General features: G+C 35.5%; 1 protein-coding gene across 1 annotated transcript in view; it reads left to right on the forward strand.

The window, feature by feature from the left end:
* Positions 1 to 846: 846 nt before the first annotated feature.
* MGAT4C (MGAT4 family member C) overlaps positions 847 to 15,650 on the forward strand; it is a 314,263-nt gene continuing 299,459 nt past the window's right edge. Inside the window, exon 1 of the mRNA XM_004389262.3 lies at positions 847 to 1,027. The gene's annotated coding sequence lies outside the window, so the exon portion shown is untranslated. The remainder of the gene's footprint in view (positions 1,028 to 15,650) is intronic.

Below are 15,650 nucleotides of genomic sequence, written 5' to 3' on the forward strand. Positions count from 1 at the left end.
AGCTGCTGCGACCAGCTTAGCCCATTATCCTCCTCTCCCCCTGGACTTAAGCCTGAAGAGAAGTCTGAGGCTTTTGTCAGGATAGAGAGTAGGAGATGGATAATTATTCCTTGGTTGTGCTCAGAGAGAACAGAGCTATATTATAAAGTAGCTTTCAATTACTGAAATGGGATTGTCTATAGTTCCAGTTACTAATAAATTCCTCTCTGTAAAAATGAATATTTAATATTATTATTTTAGTGATGTTATTCTTTTAATAGCTTCTACTTTACGCTTTATTACACAAAACTTTAGAGAAACTACTTAACATTCAGACAGGAAAATACATTTCCATTTTTGTATTTTTATTAGCTGATTTAAAAATCCTGATACTTGTTCTGAACAAATTGATTGAAAGTTCCATTGTACAATTGTCTGTCTACCTTGAAATTTTTCTCAATTAAACTTTCTTAAATCTCATGGAGGTAGTACTGTAAAATCAATGCAAGGTAATTAGAACATTTTAAATTCCAGATGTTGTGATTGACATTGATCTTCACCTTTAACACACATTTTGTGAAATAACTTTTACAAATGCTGTTATTTATGAATGCATTTGGAAAATAAATTCCCCATGCATCCTAATTCATTAATTAGGGAAATTAGTGTATTTTAAAGGCAGTCTTTGCAGTTTGTGATCCTCTAGCAGCGCAACATCACTTTCACTCCCCTTTTAAGCCAACATTATAGTCAGAGATGAGCATTTCAATTTGCAGCTGACAGTTTAGGGTTAAGATATGATTCCAGGTAACAGAAGCCAATGAGAGTACATCCAGTTGATGTTTGTGACATCATCTTCCAGTCGGAGTACACAGAAGAGCTGAGGTAGCGTTCAGTTTCAGACCCAGTGCCATTATGATGGATGTTTACATCTCTTCATTGAGAGCCAATTATCTCGCTTTTGTGTGAGGCCCAAGGATCATCCATGCTGCCAGGCTGCACAGAGCACTGTTGGATCTAGCTGAACGAATTGTTTTCTCTGTCTCTGGTAAGAGCCTCTTCTGTTTTACCTTCTGTTGTAAAATAAAAGTGGATGTGTTTAACAGAGGAAACAGTGTAAGAAACTGGTATCAGGGTCGAACAGGATAACTGTCTGGTAAGCTTTTAATCCAAGCAATGTTTAGCATTACTAAAAGGAAGTGTGGATTTAATAAAATGAAATAAAAAAGAAAATGCTAACGTGAACCTGGCAAACTAATTTGCTGTAAAAAATGAGTAGCAGGTAAATTCAGCCTTTCCTTGAAAGAAAAGTACAACTGCTAGAAGAGGACAGTTATTTTGTATGTTTAAAAAAATATATATGTGTATATCACTTTGCTTCGTTTCTTTTTATTTTGCTATTAGTAACAAAGAGTAGAGGTAGACATACTCAGCCAAGCAGTGTTACTATAAATTTAAAATGAGTCAAAGTTTCTAATTGTTAAATGATAGCTCTTTGGGACAGTTTTCCAAAGTTGTATCTACACAGGAAAAACAAAATTTACCAAGTGAGCTAAGGCTTTAGCTTCTAAAGTAAATGTTGCAGTACTTTGTATTTATGTTTATCATTTTAGCCTAAGGAAATTATAACAACAAATAGTTTTAAGGAACCTTGTGGGTTTTTTCCTTTCTTTTTTTTTTGGAATTAATAGATGTTAAAAGTCATTATTACATTAATTGCTATTGAATGCATTGCAAAATACTGTGTTTTATATATGTGCAGAAAATTTAAAGCCTAAAATAAAGCTTTCCAACGTTTAATCATTTGTTAGTAGTGATATTTACATCTAAGGATCTGTGAAATATTGTAGCAAAACAATATATTTGCTGCTATTGAACTACTGTGGATATAGGTGATTAATTCTGACAGGGATCCTGAAAAATCGGATACAATAAAAGCTTTTAATTGACTAAGAATGCTTACGTGCTATTAAAGGAGGAATTCAATAATACTTTTAACTCCTCATCATCATGGAACGAAGTAGCAGACTATTGTTATTTTAAGGTTGAATGCAGTTATTTATGAAAGGAAGAAACAGAAAAGTGTAAATAACTGGAATTTAATGTAACGTGCTCTCTTTTTATTAATAACACCTCCATTTCTGCTAGGGCAATACAACTTTTTGATCATGACTTGTGCATCAGTTTTGATATGCTTACAATTTTCAAATTTATTTTTTACCCTGCCTTTAACAGAATAGTTCTGCCTTTGCAAACCAGGATTTCTGATAATGAGAAATCAGGGTTTGGAGGTGTTCAAGTTGGATTTACAGTCAGCAGGGGTTTCTCAGCTATGTCACACTTCTGTATCTTCTACCAGCCCAGTCCTGTTTGGCAGTTCTTGACATTATTGTTGTTCTATTTGTCTCTTTCACTCATTTCAGGCCTGAACAAAGCTGAGTTTATCAAAAGTGTCAGATGTGTGTTAATGGAATTTTAAGAAGTGAGCTAGTTGTCACATCCAAACAATATATATAGCTAATCAAAGCTCAAATATGCAAATATGCAGCTGGAGTAGTTCATTTTTCATAGGGAAAATTGTTGGTGTAGTCTGTGAATTTCAAAATCTAAAAGTGGGAACTCACAAGTTTTGATCATGTCATCTTAAAAGCAGAATGAGTCACTGCTTTGAAACTTTTTAAAGTATTTTAAAGTGGATTTGAATAACCCAGAGGCATTGACTCTCATTTTCACAGGTGGTCAATCCTGACCAAGGGAAAAGCATACTTTCCTAACAATTAACTATCTAAAAATCAATTTATAGCATTCTGTTAACAATGAAGTAAAGCTTATTCAACCAATGAACAGTCAAAATATTTAGCTTATATTTGCATCTGAGTTTGAGTGCTTTTCTCAGTGTTAGTCTCTCTAATCACAAATGCACTGCTTTGGTAGTCACTGCAGTGTTAAAATTCCTTATCCCCTTGTTTTTCTTTAACAATTTTGCACAGCATGGATTTACATGTTATGATCCACCTGGCTGGTAGATTTCACTGATAAAGTTTTTTGCTTTTTTTTTTTTTTTAAGCGGAACAGGCCATCAGTGGATTCATAGCAGTTTCCCCATGCCACAAACTCCCTAGTGAGGACACTCAGTACAGGACAGCATTAGTAAAAGATGAGTGATGCTACATGTATTAGCGTGTTCCTTGTCTCTCTTGTAATTTATGCGTCCTTTGTCCTGAGCTAGGTAATTGTCATCATTTTCTTTCTTTCTTTCTTTTTCTTTTTGCATTTTCCTTCTCCATCTTATCTCATCCAGGTGTTTGTGTATGATGCACCCAACTTAAATGTTACTAAGTGACAGGTTTTGCAGCTCTTAAGCACAGACGGGAAAAACGCAGTGATGAAGATATTCCCATCAGCCCATCTCAAGTTCTCTACATTACCTAGATGCTGAGGGCAATACATTATTTTCTTTTGAAAATTGCTCCTCATAGTTATACTTATTCCAAAGTAAAGCTTTTTTTTTCTCCCCCTCTGATATCTTAATCCTCTCTTAGAACCTAGTTTAATGTAAGCCCCTTCTTCAGCATCTTTTAATATTTGAATGCATGATACCATTTTTTTTGTTTTCCCAATTCAAGCACTTAGATGTATCATGAATTTTATGATTCTGTGAAATACTGGACTCCTCAGACCAACTTTTTTATTAAGCAGCCATGATGGAGAAAATGAGAATAACTTGGACTTATATTTACATACAAATGCATAGATATTTATAAGTATATATTTATGGAAACAAATATAATGTTTTATAAGGTGTTGTCATGGACATCTCATTCATTCTTGACAATAGGTCTGAATAATTAATATTATGCAACTAAGGAAACAGAGACTATTAGTTTGTACCTTGATGTCAAAGATCACCTAGTCAGTAAATCAGTAAATGGAGAAGTCAGGAGCGAGAAATAAGTTTTCAAATTTCAATGCCCACAATCAACCCATCAGTCCATCAACCAGTCAATCTATCTCTCTCTCTCTCCCCCTCTCTCCATCTCTCTCCTCTCTGTCTTTTTCTCTCTGTCTCCATGTAGTAGGTTATCTAAATAGTTATTAATTTTTAGACTGTTTACTTTGTGTTAGGCACTCTTTGGTCCTTGGGATATATAAGTGAACAATATAAAATATTCTAGCCTTTGTGTAAGTTATATATATGTATATATATATTTTTTTCTATCTAGCAATCTTCCGCCTATCAAATACTACAAAAAAATTGCATGTATTTTAAGGTGAGAGGGAATAAAACACAACTTGATAAGAAAGAGGAATGAGTTAAGGGAGTTAAGGAATGAGTTAAGGGACTGACTTGGTTTTCTTGTGTTTCTATGTGTCTTTAAGTTCCCAGGTGTATTCTGGCTTAAAATTGATTTGTAAATACTTTATGTTTTTGTACTGTGAGCATGTTTATCAATTATTTATAACTCTTATTTGATTCTGAATATGATCATTGCAACTTTACAGAAGTAAAATGCATAATTGACAATAAATTTCAAAAATGACATCAACAATTTTGGACAGTTATTGCATTTGTAGTGTACTTGCAAGTAATCAAGCTTATACTTATCCCTGTAACAAAGTCCTCAGTAGTTATAGGGAATTAAGTCTACAGTTTGGTTTAAAAGAGTTAGAGAGTATAAATAGAAGAATGAGACATGGAGGAATTTTATCTTTTCTTAATTAAAAAGTTAACAATTTCTTCCAAGTAATACCATGTGTTAATACTAGTTCTTAGGACATTTGAAATAAAAGTGATATTATTACCTATTGAATTTATTTACAGACGCTCCAGTGATTAAAAAACAAAGGACTGAAATCTAACCTCCTCAGAGAAAATTAATTTGCACACGGAACTTATCACTTGAAGATAAACCATTTTTAGATGGTATCATTTAATTAACCACTGAAGAGTTTATCTGGTGACATACATATATATATAGTGAAACAAGTCAATTGTCACCTACACATACTTGATTTTAGCACAAAATGTTTTACTCTGATAATACTGCACAATAATAAAATAATAGCCCTGGACTTACTTCTTCTGCTAATGCCCATTTGAAATGTGCAGATTGAGAGAGTAATATTAATATGCAATAATTAAAGTAGGAGTACCTGATTTTTTATCTGATTTCCATCCCTGCTTCGAAAGCCTTAACCTAGGAAGACGTGCCTTTCAAGGGTTAATAATTTATAAAGATTTCTAGTCCTTCCAGAGGTACAGACAGAGCAGCATGTGGACATTAGAACTGTATGAAATGAAGATATACTCAGGAATAGTAAGCAGTGGATGTTTTGCCAAGAAGTTTAAAAAGGCACTGTTCCTTGAATTCAACTACTTTTACATAATAATATCCTACAATTAATTTTGATAATGTTTGTGATACATAAAATTTAAACTAACATCAGGATTTTTTTTTTTTTTTAATGTATATTTTACTGAAAGCAAAGTATTGGCCGTTTAATCCACGATACTGATTTCAGTGGCAAGGTACTGAACATAGTATAAAAACAGACTTAGTTACAGTCTTTACTTCAGAACCGGCTCTCCACCTATGCACCGTGGCACACAACTGTAAACTTTCAAAGCTGCACCACAGCATTTTGATCAATGTGGAAAATATATTTTTGCTAGACTGAGTACACACACCGTTATCGCAAAGTCAGTCAGATGAAACATTGAATTGGTGTAACAAGCTAAATTCTAGCAACTTTCCTCAATCAGAAATATATAAGAGACTACCATCAGGTTAGAAATAGTTCTACTCAGTACAGCAAGAAAATAGTGGATACTATCAAAGACACTGTGTTGTTTGTTTTTTGTTTTTGTTTATTTGCACACACTGTGGTAAGAATATAGTTTCTGGGACCTCACTGTCTGAGTAAAATTTCTTGTCCCACCCCTTTCAGGTCTTCATTTTCTAATGTAAAAAGTGAAGGAAATAAAAATACTTACCTCAGGGTTGTTGTGAATATTTCATAAGCTGATTTTATAACATTGACATATAGTAATATTAAGCCTGCAATAAGAGTTACCTCATTTTAGTATTTTTATTATTAATGACTTGCTTAGTTTTTAGGTTTTTGTTTTTTTGTTTTATGTTTTAGTTCAAGAATCGTGCTAAAAAATCTGATAACAAATAAAAAAGTATCTGGTATAACACAGATACAAAAACTTTCGGAACCAATCACCAATAATTTGTTCTGATATATGTAATAAGGATAAATGTTCTCCTGCTTTCCAATATCTCATTGTCTCACATAAGTAATTAAGTGGTCAAAAAATCAGGCCATAGTGCTTCTCAACCACCTGTCTGTCTGGTTGTCATATTATTGTGGCTTGTGTGCTGCTGTGATGCTGGAAGCTATGCCACTGGTATTTGAAATACCAGCAGGGTCACCCATTGTGGGCAGGTTTCAGTGGAGCTTCCAGAGAAGAAAGGCCTGGTGATGTCCTTCTGAAAATTAGCCAAATCTTATAGACCAAAACAGAATATTGTCCAATCTAGTGCTGGAAAATGGGTCTCTTCCCCCCAGGTTGGAAGGCATTCAAAATACACAGTAACCACAACAATGGACTTGAGCATATCAACTATTATGAGGATGATGTACATCTGGACAACTCTTCACTCTGTTGTATGAGGTCACCATGAGTCAGAGTTGACTCTATGGCAACTGACATTAATAACAATAGTCTTTCTCTAACTCGTCCTGCCTGTATTCTTAACACACTTTGAAAGGCAAGATAAGAGTATCTTTGTCTTTTAAAATCATTACAGTATGTGTGTATAAAACGCAGCATCTACCACGGCCTCAAAATTATGTCAAGAGAGATACAGATAGAAAAGGATAAAAAATACTCATTCCCAGTTTATAATCTTATAGAATAAGATGACAATGTGCTTGTAAAAAAAAAAAAAATTCCAATCATTCTACTAAAGTATTTTTTCTTCACTCATAAATGTTCTGACACATTCCTCAAATTATTTAAAGTATAAGCCTTTATTATTAGTAGTAGTAGTAGTATTAAGAGCATTTATTGGTGTGCTCTGTTTTTATTATTGAGCACCTTGGGCATTCCAACAATGAGCAAAGCATCATTGCTGCTTTCAAGGGGTTCACTCTAGAGGTCAAGGCAAAGCTGAACATAAATAATTACAGTACGTTGTGATAAGTTTTAATATTAGAGGTATGCACAGAATGCTAGGGGAACAGATACAGGAGTGAATTATTCTACCTAGAAACATTAGAAAAGTCTTCAAAAATAAGCTGTCATTTACCTGAGATTTTATAGAAGAATAGCGTATTTTTACGCAAACAATGTGGTGTTCTATGTTTTTTTGTTTTTAACCAGGCCTTCCCCTGCGAGATATTTTTGTGAGCACGCTATGCCAATTTTTTTACACGTTTACCAGTAAGGATGACCTGGACATAACTGCATAATATTATGAGTCTTATTGTGTTGTTCTAATTTTAAATGTTTCAGAAGTTTTGTGATGAGATATATCACAGTGGTTTTGAGTAGATGAATAAGGCTTCCTAGACAAAGGAGCCTGGGTTACTTGGGACTTTTTAAAACAGTCTGACACATCAAAGGAATAGGAAAGGCCAAAAAACCCAATTCATTACATTTCAGCTAACATTATTAGATTTCCCACCATATTATTATATTTTAAATAATGGATTATAGCTAATAGAATGACCAATAACTCAAGACTAAAGAATTGTTTAACAAATGGCTGAATTAAGGGGACTATCAGATTTTGGAAAAAAGCTCTTGAGTATTTATTAGTCAGTATTTATTCATTGGTGATTATCTTGAATGTACATCATCTAGGCATAGGAATTGAGTGACACTGAGATGACAGTGTTTCAATATTGGACTAGGAGATCCGAGGGAATAAACTACCTTTTTCCTTAGAAGAATAATTCATTCTAGAAATTTTTAAAGTTACTTGAACAATGTGATATAAAAAATATTGATTACATAATTGCCGTTCCCTTCATGTCGTAGGATTTCCTCAGAGAACGTATGTTTTATGGCAAACACAGATTAGTGATGTGGGAAGAGGAAGAGAAAGAGGTTGTAGGTATCAAGAGTAGAACACACTCAAACTAGTTTTCAAAGTTGTATCATAAGACTGTCCCAGAAAATGTATTCTAAGTTTATTTACTTATACAATAATGGTGAGATAGCAATATGGAAAAATAAATGGCATCTAATAGGGATATAATAATTTAGGTTTTGTTTATAGCCTACTTCACCTAAAATTTTATAGGCACTTTGGTAAGTAGTGGAGATACAGAGGTGAATGTGGTAGTAATGTTGCATTGAGAAAATAGCTGTCAGGGAAAGGCACAAAAGACAATAGGACAGGCACCCCAGGAGAGGCAAGGCAGTTACCCGTCTACTTCTAGGAGAACTTCTTTATGATTAAAAGCAATTGCTTGTCTACTTTCCTCTTAGAGCACTCTGTCATAAAGAGGTGCAAGTAATAACTTTAGATCAGAAAGGAGAACGTTGTCTTGAAGATAGAAAATAGGAGGAAATATGAGGCAGAGAGAGGGTCCGTGGGTGGCACAAATGGTTTGTGTTGGACAACTAATCTAAAGGTTGGTGGTTTGTACTCCAGCAGCACCACAGAAGAAAGACCTGGTGATTTTCTTCCATGAATATCACAGCCAAGAACACCCTATGGAGCAGTTCTACTTTGTAACACATGGAGTCAGTATAAGTCAGAATCGATTCAGAGGCAATGGGTCTGGGTTTTTTGTTATGAGGCAGAGAGAGGTGGAGTTCAGGTTTGTGATAACTAATTAAAGGAAATAGTCAATTCCCTTAAGGGCCAGGGTTCTGCCTAATTCTTCCTGCAATATCTATGACTCAGAAGGGGTCCAGCAGATGCTTGTTAAATGGCAGCCTGACTGCTTGAGTGAAGGAAGGAAGGAAAAGAGAAAGAAAGGTTGAATGGAAATGAGTTGTCTTTCTCTATGTATACTATGGACACGTTATATTCAAGATGTCCGTTAAACAGCAAAGAAGATACACCTTGTAGGTATTGAATAGGTAAGACTAGCATTGAAGAGAGATATTTAGTAATCATCTACAAGTGGTTTGACGTACAAAGCAATGTGACTTCATGATATCAACTGAAAAAGAAGCTTAGGAAATCCCACTAGTTAGAGGTTGTGAAAAGGAGAAGGCACAAGCAAAGGACAATCAGAACTAGAAGACATTGAGTCAGTAGGAAAACTAAATCTAGACTATTAATAAGAACTGCCACCTAACTTTAGATCAGTCAGGAAAACATGGTCCTGAGGGTAGAATAAACACTCAAACCATTAATTATTTCACAAAAATATATCAAGTAAGACTATAGTTGCATGCTTTGAGCCATTTTCAAATTTAAAAAGATACTATTAACATGTATTTGTAAATTTCGATATTGATATAGTAAGAATCATTTAGAGCACACACAAATAGTTGGTTGACAGATAGGGAAAGGTGTCAGCTCAGCAAATGGCATAGAAGGGACCTTATATACAAATTGTACCAGATTTAACTGATGCTACTGAAACTAGAAGAAGTGTAATTGAGAATGTGGTGGGCAACCATATGAAGGGCAGCAGAAAGGCTCAAAATACAGGAACAAAGTAAACTGCACTTTAAATTGAAGGAAAGGTCACTGGTGGCCAAAAAGAAAGTAGTCTGAGATGCTAAACAGCAAGGAATCTAGCAGGAAAGTGATAGTTAGGAATTGAAGTTATGTTCAAGCAATTTAGAACTAAAAAGACAAAAAGACCTGCTGGACAGAACTGTCAAATAATGACTCCTTGGGAAATAGAAAATAACTTTTTTGGGGGGAAGATATGTGAAATATTAAGTAACATTTTCCCTTCTTCAAAACTGACCTTCATAACTTGTACCATATTTATAAAAAAAAATTGTTAAAGTGTTTAAACATCATCAAGGTTAGAAAAAAGATTAATTTATTCATGTAAAATTATACTCTTTCATTAGGAAGTCATTTATAAGCATGTTTATAGATAATAGTTGTCCTGCTTTTTGTAAATAAACAAACAAATAAACACACCAACAAAATTACCTATCTTCTGGCATGAAGTCTTGAACCCTCCAGAAGACCACATGGTATTCTAAGAAGCAATACTGCACCAGGGAATACTCATGGCCCGCTAAACGGAAGAGTTCTCATACTAAAGAGATTGAAGAAATTAACTGAAACCAAAAGAGAGAAAGATAGCTAGTGAGTATAGGTTAAAAACCAGTATAATTAGGAAACATAAAAATATATGTATATATTATTATGTGATACGTAAATATCAACGCAAAATAAATGTGCATACATATAAAAACTATCTTTACATAGGTACAGCTATACATATAACGATGCAAATTTTTAGTTCAAAAGTTTGTTACACTTTGAGCTATTTATTCTGCTAGCTCTACAATGATATAGAATTCCTCTTAAGAAGAGATTTCTGATTTGCTTAGTAAAAAACAAACTTCCACAGATTTTTTTTGTTGTTATTGTACTTGTTGTCAGGAAGAGCAAGACATCTTTGGATATTCTAGATAGTCTGGAAAAAAAAAGTAATATAATTTGTGTACTCTCCCTAAAACAAACAAAATGAAACCAACTGCCATCAAGTCAATGCCGACTCATAGCGACCCTACGAGACAAACTGGAACTGCCCCATAGGGTTACCAAGGCTGTAAATTTTGACAGAAGCCAACTGTCACAACTTTCCCCTAAACCCAAAAAAAAAAAAAAAAACAAAACCCATTGCTGTAGAGTCGACTCCAACTCATTGCAATCCTATAGGACGGAGTAGAACTGCCCCATAGAGTTTCCAAGGAGTGCCTGGTGGATTCGAACTGCTGGCCTTTTGGTTAGCAGCCATAGCACTTAACTACTACACTACCAGGGTTTCCAACTCTCCCCTAACAGCTGACAAATGAGGATGATTGGGATACACCACAGATTCAGAGAATAGAAATATCAAGAAAGAGTTTTTAAACTGGAAGAGTTGGCCACAATACTATGCCCAGGGAAAATTAAAGCAAGTTCATGTGGCAAAGACATTCCTTCAGCAATGCTTTCTAGGTAGGCTAGAATGAAGATGAGTAGACTCTAGGGACCAGAGAGAGGCACAGGGACACAAAAATAATCTGGGGATACTCTTTGTGATGGTTAAGATTGTGTGTCAACTTGGCTGGGCCATGATTCTCAGTGTTTATATGTGATCACCCCCATGATGGGATTTGCCGTGAGTAGCCAATCAGTTGAAAGGGAGTTTCCTTGGGCATTTGGCTTGCATCTGAATATAAGTGGAAGTTCTGGCTTTTGCCTGCCCTGGATCCTGCATCTGCCTCCTGTTGGTCTGACCTACAGTTCTTGGGACTCGAGCTAGCAGCTTACCTGCCAATCTTAGGATTTGTCAATCTACACAGCCTATGAACAACAGCCCTGCTCTCTGACCTGCCGATCTTGAGTTCACCAGTCCCTGTGATGATGTGAATCAAGAGAAGCCTCTATCATGATCCATAGACTTGGGATGTTCCAGTGTCTACAATCAAGTGAGCTGTTTCCTTGATATAAATCTCTCTGTATATATATTTATATGCTTTACTAGTTTTGCTTCTCTAGAGAACCCAGCCTAAGACACCCATGGAGCCAAAATATGAATAAGTTCAGAAAAGTAGGCAGAGAACTTACAGGCAACATGGTGCTATAGACAGAAGCACCACATCGTCCCTCCACAGCAAAGATCCAAAAAACAAAGTCAAACAGAGACACATGTCAATCCTGAAACCCTAAGCATCAAATGAAGAGATGAAGAACTCAGCCAAGCACCAAATAGAATAAGAAACTGACAGAGAACAGAGAGTGAGGAGAGATACATGCAGAGGTCCCCTATCAGCTAACACAGCACAGATGCACTATATTGGACTCCTATCAGAGATTGGCGAGTAGGGGGTACGGGAAAGCAGCTTCACAGAGCTTCCAGCAGGAGACAGAAGAACTAGTAACACTTTCCCACCATTCACCCTTCTTCACCCCCACTCGGCCTCCTCTGCTTCCTGAAGCACAGTCTCTTGGCCAGGAAGAAACAGCTTCACACCAGAGCTGCTTAGATTCTACAAGCCCGCACTCGCAGGCTCCCTGAGTGCCATTTATTGGTTGCTAGTGTTGCTTATTTCCACTTCTTTAGATTTCTTCCTTACCTCTCACCACCTCCCCCTCCTTTCTGTCAAATACGTGGCTCTGTGTACCATCTTTGCTTCTTCCTGACAGTCTGCGAAACACTGCTCAACTGTGAAACTGCTTCCCTACCTGAGCCGCCACGCTGGTGGGACCCCCGGGGCTTTGTTTTTGTTTGTTTGTTCTGATTTGATTTATTTGTTTGTTTTCTTTTTCTTTTCTTGGTTTGGGATCCCCTTCTAGTCAGGCGGTACTATGTGACTTGTGAGCTACTCCCTTAATCTACCCACACGTGCAGTGGCATCCCTGGGGGCATTTCTTTTTTCTTGTTTTGTTTTGTTTCTTTCTTTGTTTTCTTTTCTTCTCTTACCTTTTCACTTTTTGTCTTTTTTCATTTCTCAGTTTCTCATCTCTCTGTACTTACATTCTCTTCCTGTCTCCTGAATACCTGGTACTGTGTGTCACCTCTACCACTTCTAGCTAGGCTGTACTTCACGGCCTTAGAGCAACTTCCCCAGTCCTCTCAGCCACACCTATGGGATCCCTAGGGGCTCATTTTTTTTCCCCCTAATTTTTATTTATTAATTTTTTTCTTTTACCCTTTTTCTTTTTCTCCATTTCTCAGTCTCTCATGTCTCTACTCCAATGGCACTCTTTTTTGTTTGTTTCTGTGTATGTTTTTGGCCCTCTTCCCCTCTCCTCATTCCCATACCCATCTTAGCTCCACACATCACAATCTCCCCCCTCTTTCCTGTCTGTCTGCACCGAACGCTGAACATCGCACCACAAAAAAAGCACTACAAAATGACAGCAATAAACTCAGACCTATTAATAATTACACTGAATGTAAATGGCCTAAATGCACCCATACAGAGACAGAGAGTGACAGAATGGATATAAAAACAAGATCCATCAATATGCTGTCTACAAGAGACATAACTTAGAAACAAAGACCTAAATTTATTTAAAAAAGATCAAAGAATGGAAAAAATATATCAAGCAAACAACTACCAAAAAGAGAGGAGTGGCAGTACTAATCTCAGATAAAATATACTTTAAAACAAAATCCACTATAAAAGACAAAGAAAGATATATATAGTGATTAAAGGGATGATCCATCATGAAGACATAACCATAATATACATCTATGCACCCAATGACAGGGCTCCAAAATACATAAAAAGAACTCTAACATCACTGAAAAGAGAAATTGACAGTTCCACTGTAATAGTAGGAGACTTCAACACACCACTCTCAGTAAAGGACAGAATATCTGGAAAGAAACTCAACAAAGATACAGAAGACATAAGGCCACAATCAGCCAGCTTGACCTAATAGACATATATAGAACACTACACCCAACAGCTGCAAAGTACACTTTTTTTTTTTTTTCCAATGCACATGGAACATTCTCCAGAATAAACCACATCTTAGGGCACAGAGCAATCCTCAAAAAGATCCAAATGGTTGAGATAATAAGTATCTTCTCTGACCACAATGTCATCAAGATAAAACTTAACAACAGGAAGAGCAAGGAAAAAAAAATCAGTTACATGGAAACTGAATAACACCTTGCTTATAAACCGCTGGGCAATAGAAGAAATCAGAGATGGAGTCAAAAAATTCCTAGAATCAAATGAGAATGAAAACACATCATAACAAAACCTTTGGGACACAGTAAAGACAGTCCTCAGAGGAAAATTTACAGCAATAGATGCACACATTAAAAAAAGAAAAAAGGGACAAAATCAAAACATTAACTACACAACTCGAACAAATAGAAACAGAACAGCAAAAAAGCCCACAGCCACTAGAAGAAAGGGAATGATAAAGATCAGAGCAGAAATAAGTAAAATAGAGAACAAAAAGACAATAGAAAGAAACAACAAAACCAAAAGTTGGTTTTTTGAAAGAATCAACAAAATCGACAAACCACTGGCCAGACTGACCAAAAAAAACCAGGAGAGGACACAAATAACCCAAATAAGAAATTAAATGGGAGACATTACAACAGATCCAACTGAAATAAAAAGACTAACACAGTATTATGAAAAACTATACCAAATCTGAAAACCTAGAGGAAATTGATAAATTTCTAGAAACACTACCTGCCCAAACTACTACAAAATGATGTTGAAAATCTGAACAGACACATAACAAGAGAAGAGCTTGAAAAGGTAGTAATAATAATAAAAAAAAAATTACCAACAAAAAAAAAGACCTGGCCCAGATGGCTTCACTGGAGAATTTGACCAAACATTCAGAGAAGAGCTTATACTAGTACTACTCAAACTATTTCAGAACATAGAAAAGGAAGAGATACTTCCAAATTCATTTTATGAAGTCAGCATAACCCTGATACCAAAACCAGGCAAATATGCCACAAAAAAAGAAAATTACAGACCAATATCTCTCATGAACATAGATGCAAAAATTCTCAACAAAATTTTAGCCAATAGAATTCAGCATCATATCAAAAAAATAGTACACCAAAACCAAGTAGGATTCATACCAGGTATGCAAGGATGGTTCAACATTAGAAAATCAATCAACGTAATCCACCACATAAATAAAAGGAAAGAATGAATCACATGACCATCTCAATTGACACAGAAAAGGAATTTGACAAAGTCCAACACCCATTCCTGATAAAAACTGTCAACAAAACAGATAGGGAAGGGAAATTGCTTGACATAGTAAAGGACATCCATGCAAAACCAACAGCCAACATCATTCTTAATGGAGAGAGGCTGAAAACATTCCGCTTGAGAACAGGAACAAGACAAGGATGCCCTTTATCTCCACTCCTATTTAACATTGTGCTAGAAGTCCTAACTAGAGCAATAAGGCAAGAAAAAGAAATAAAGGGCATCCAAATTGGTAATGAAGAAGTTAAACTGTCTTTGCTTGTGAATGATATGATACTATACATAGAAAACCCTAAAGACTCCGTGAGAAAACTACTGGAACTAATAGAAAGAGTCAGCAGAGTAGCAGGATAAAAGATAAACATACAAGAATCAATTGGATTCCTATACACCAATAAATAGAACAATGAAAAGGAAATCAAGAACAAAATACCATTTATAATAGCCCCTAAAAAAATAAAACACTTAGGAATAAATCTAGCCAGGGATGTAAAAGACCTATCCAAAGAAAACTACAACACACTACTGCAAGAAACCCAAAAGGCTCTACATAAATGGAAAAACATACCATGCTCATGGATAGGTAGATTCAACATTGTGAAAATGACAGTTCTACCCAAAGCAATTTACAAATCAACGCAATCCCAAACCAAATACTAATAACATTCTTTAAAGAGAGGGAAAAAGTAATCATTAACTTTATATGGAAAGAGAAGAAGCCACAGATAAGTAAAGCACTACTGAAGAAGAAGAATAAAGT

This window comes from Trichechus manatus, unplaced genomic scaffold, assembly GCF_000243295.1.
Source record: "Trichechus manatus latirostris isolate Lorelei unplaced genomic scaffold, TriManLat1.0 scaffold00238, whole genome shotgun sequence".
NCBI classification, from domain to species: Eukaryota; Metazoa; Chordata; class Mammalia; order Sirenia; family Trichechidae; genus Trichechus; species Trichechus manatus.